This window comes from Etheostoma spectabile, chromosome 21 (assembly GCF_008692095.1).
Source record: "Etheostoma spectabile isolate EspeVRDwgs_2016 chromosome 21, UIUC_Espe_1.0, whole genome shotgun sequence".
NCBI classification, from domain to species: domain Eukaryota; kingdom Metazoa; phylum Chordata; class Actinopteri; order Perciformes; family Percidae; genus Etheostoma; species Etheostoma spectabile.
Window position 1 is genome coordinate 23090919 of NC_045753.1, and position 4048 is coordinate 23094966.

Genomic DNA, 4048 nt, shown 5'->3' on the forward strand with positions numbered 1-4048 from the left:
CCCCCCCCCCCCTCTTTCTTTCCCAATCAGTGCAGTGGAGCTTTGACACATTCTTAAGGTACAGGTATAACCTAAACAATTCTGGAATCTAGACAATCTAGACAGCCTGGCGAGAGACGCTCTCCTCTTTATCTCTTCTACAGAGCCAAGTGTACATGGAGACAATTAAGCCGGGGACATACATACCTGAGCTATGTGCCCTGAGGGATACTGTAACACATATTTGCTTATAAAATGCTGTAAAGAATGCTTGTAGAGGAGCTACAGCAGTTGATAAATATGTCAAAGGAACTATTTTAAAGCCTGAGAGTTTGTAGTTTTGAATGTTGTTTTCATTTCAGGTCAAACACATGTAAGATCAAGGATTTAAACTAAGACTGTATCATTCATTTATTTAGTGTGCATATTTATAGATGCAAATCATTATAAATGACCTTTGTTATCAAGCTTATAGTAATGGCCATTTTGCATTCAATACTAACTGCAAGAAAACACATTACCCTGCTCTTCCATTAGAGAGCAGAAAACATCAGGGACAGAACATGTAGCCCCAGTTATGTTTTGGTAACTTTTAGGCCCTAAACGTTCAGGAAACACCTCCTCCCACTGCCCTCGACAAACTTACCAACCTCTTAATAAATTGTGAAATTAACAACATTTTAACTTGAGCTTTTGTTGATGTCCTGACTCAAAACATTACTCGGAATAATTCTTTATTTCCCTTTCGGGGATAGAGACATTTTATATCAAATCGCCAGAAATATTAAAATGTTATTCAGAAAAGATAAAAAACATAAACTAGTAGAAATGAAACACAATACAACAAATATTCAAAACACTCCAAACATGCAAAAAGAATAATTAGGGTTTAGTGACTTTTTCACGGCAATTGAAAACAAAAAGTTGATCTTTGAGTGCTGGCGGCACGTCACACAACTACAGCACCTGAAACTGAGACACCTCGATTTAGGGTCCCGTCTACTACAGCCTGCCAAATGTCTCCACCAGGATCCAAAAATGTCTTAGAGTTAGGGAGAAGGGATTTGAATGTTGCCTGGGAGGCTAGACCTGAGGAACAAAAGTCCTCACAAGGTCCACCTTTGCCCCACAGTGACAATAACAAACCTAAACAGCACAGTCAGCCTACACCCCCCTTGAACAAGTCCTCAAAGCTAAGCTACATTTAAAAAAAAAAAAATTGATATGAGGATGAGATGAGAAAAGGAAAAGCATTGTGATTCCTACTGTTGGGAAGGTGCATCCCTCACTGTGGTTTATTTCATGGTAAAACCCTGAGGCAGCAGATACAAAGGACACTGAGTACAGACAGAGCAGCGAGGAAGGTGTTGATGAGGGAGAAAGAGAGAAAAAAAAAAGAAGTGTGTCTGGGCTTGTCTGCTGGCTGGACAGCTACTAGTTCATTCTCAATCAGCTGACACAGTGTAGGCACACAATTAAACTGTGTCTGTACGCTCTTGTCCTTTATGTAACTCTCTCCTTCTCCTCTAACCTCTTTTTAAAAAACTTTTTTTTTTCGTTTGAAACCTGGCAAAACCTGGCTGGGAGCATTTTTCAGGTGTCTTTAAAAAGAAATTTGAGCCCAAAACTCTGTGGTCTGTTTCACACTTTTCCTTTAACACAAGTAATCAGACTAAAGGTTGGACGGCATTTCGGGGTGTGGTCGTGGAGTCTGTGATAAATAAGGTTAGTGTTGAGTTATAATAAGTTAAAAACAATAATGTGAAAACCATGTACTTCTGTGTATGTATGATGAAGCCAGGTTAGGAAAATATGCATTATCTCTGTCCCTCACCTTCCCCCTCTTTTCCTTTGACTCTAAAGAATTGATCAAGTCAAGTCTGGCTTTTAACTTTATGGAAAGGGGCCTTCCTGCTACGCACCAATAGGTGGCCTCCTGTCTCCTGCCCCTGGGGTCTTAGGCTGAATCTCATTTCTCTATCTTACCCCTACCCCTTACCCCTTATCCCTTACCCTCGTTTTTGTGCGTTCACGCAGGACATAGACTAGGCTAAAACAATCCAATGTTGATTACACTGTATTGGTGTTAGAATTTCACAGTTACATTATAGAACCTTTGAATCTGTAACCGAAACCAACTCCAAATGGGCATAGTTTAGAGTCAGGTGCTTCCTCATTGGACAGTGAAGATGCGCTCGGCATGTTGCCATGCCAAAGACGGACCAATGAGAATGGATTTGAATGCACCGGGTGAAAAGGAACCGCCCCCAATAAGTGTGATTTAGGAATATTCAAGACTGGTCTCATGTGACTCCGTCCGGGGGAAGCATGGATCAGTCCGCTGTCAGCTGCTGTGTTATCATGTTGTTTGTGTCTTATTGTCTTTGACTTATCATCTTCATCATTTTGTTGCATTAAACCTTTTCTTAATTCTCAATTGAACTGAGAGCCTCCTTCCTCAGAGATCCAACGAACACAAAGTTACAAAATTCTAACATTAGTCAATAAATATATCCTACAAAAGACCCATTCTAGAACATGTGATGTGACACAACGCTGAAGTTCGCTTCTGATTTGCCAGGGAAACATATCTTACATTGCTGAGTGACTGATCCTCCGTTTTTTGAGCCTCTGACTGTATTGAAAGCTTGTTAGTCATTAAGGTAAATTATTAATTATGTCAAAAACACACTTTTAGATTCGTGAAAGCTTTATTGTCTTTATGAGAACACAAACAGGGAGATTTACCTGTTTTTTTTCCATACGTAGACCAACTACATCTAGACTTGTCAAATCTGGACCAAATTATCCCAGAGAGGCTGATGATTTTTAAAAACACAGTCTCAGATTTGTGAAACTTTTATTCTATTAGTGAAAATGCAAGGAAGGGAGAATTCACAGTTTTTTTCACACGATCACAACTTTGATCAAGGTCCACATTTTAAACCACTTTACATAGATTTATCAAATCTGGACTAAATTATACTGTTTTTGGATCTGAACCTGGTACATATGAAGAAAAAAACTGTGAAATTTTCACAAATGGAATAAAGCTTTCACAAGTTCGAAACTGTTTTTAAGAATCTTTAGCCTCTCTGGGATCATTTGACATGTCTATGTGTAGTGGTTTTGGATCTGGACCTGGTCTAATGTGGTCTACATATGAAAAAAACAACAATGAAATCTCCCTTGATTGTGTTCTCATAAAGACAATAAAGCTTTGATAAATTTAAAAATGTGTTTTTGACGTAGTTAATGATTTACCTTAATGACTAACAAGCTTTCGTTACAGTCAGAGGTTCAAAATACGGAGGATCAGTCACTCAGCAATGTAAGTTTTGTTTTTCTTCTGAATCAGAAGCTAACTTTAGCGTTGTTGATGTGGCCCACCTAATATGCTGCCTTCACATAATTCCCTCTAATTCAACTGTAAATTGTAACGTTTCTTGGAAAGAAGTGAAGAAGGACAAGAGAACAGCGAGAAGTCTTTTGGTGTCCATGACATGTTACCATTGTAGCAGCGGTGTTCTCACAATTCAACCACATGAACACCAAGCATATTGTGTACACAACTTCCCATGTTTTAACTACAAGCTCCATTTGAGGGCAGCATCGACAATTCAAACATGGCAACTGTCTAACACAACCACACTCCTCTCTGGTTAGCCACGCAACCAGAGCTAACAACTTGTGAGCAAAAACTTGCGTATTTTTACCCATTCTGCTGATGCAAATGGAGTTAACTTGTTAACTTAGGTTAGGTTAACGCCAAAACCACATCTCTAATCACCAGACAGACCTACATATACCGTTCTGCGCAGCCAGGCTCGTGTCTCTGATTGCTTGACCCACCCTCCCGTTCCCTCTCCTTCATCCATCTTCCGCACTTCTCTCTCCTGTCTCTTTTAGGTACCGTCTGGGGGTCTGTAAACTCTTCGGGCAAAAACTGCTTCTGAGACGGAACCCCCACCCTGAGTCTCTCCCACCCGGTCATCACACATCCTCCCAGACCAGCCATTAGACGACATCCACATCAATTTTGCACATTCATAATGTTCATCTGCACATT

At 40.0% G+C, this 4048-nt stretch overlaps 1 protein-coding gene across 4 annotated transcripts in view; it reads right to left on the minus strand.

Moving 5' to 3' along the window:
* Window positions 1-4048, minus strand: part of baiap2l1a (BAR/IMD domain containing adaptor protein 2 like 1a) — a 29936-nt gene that overhangs the window by 2179 nt on the left and 23709 nt on the right. The window lies entirely within an intron of this gene.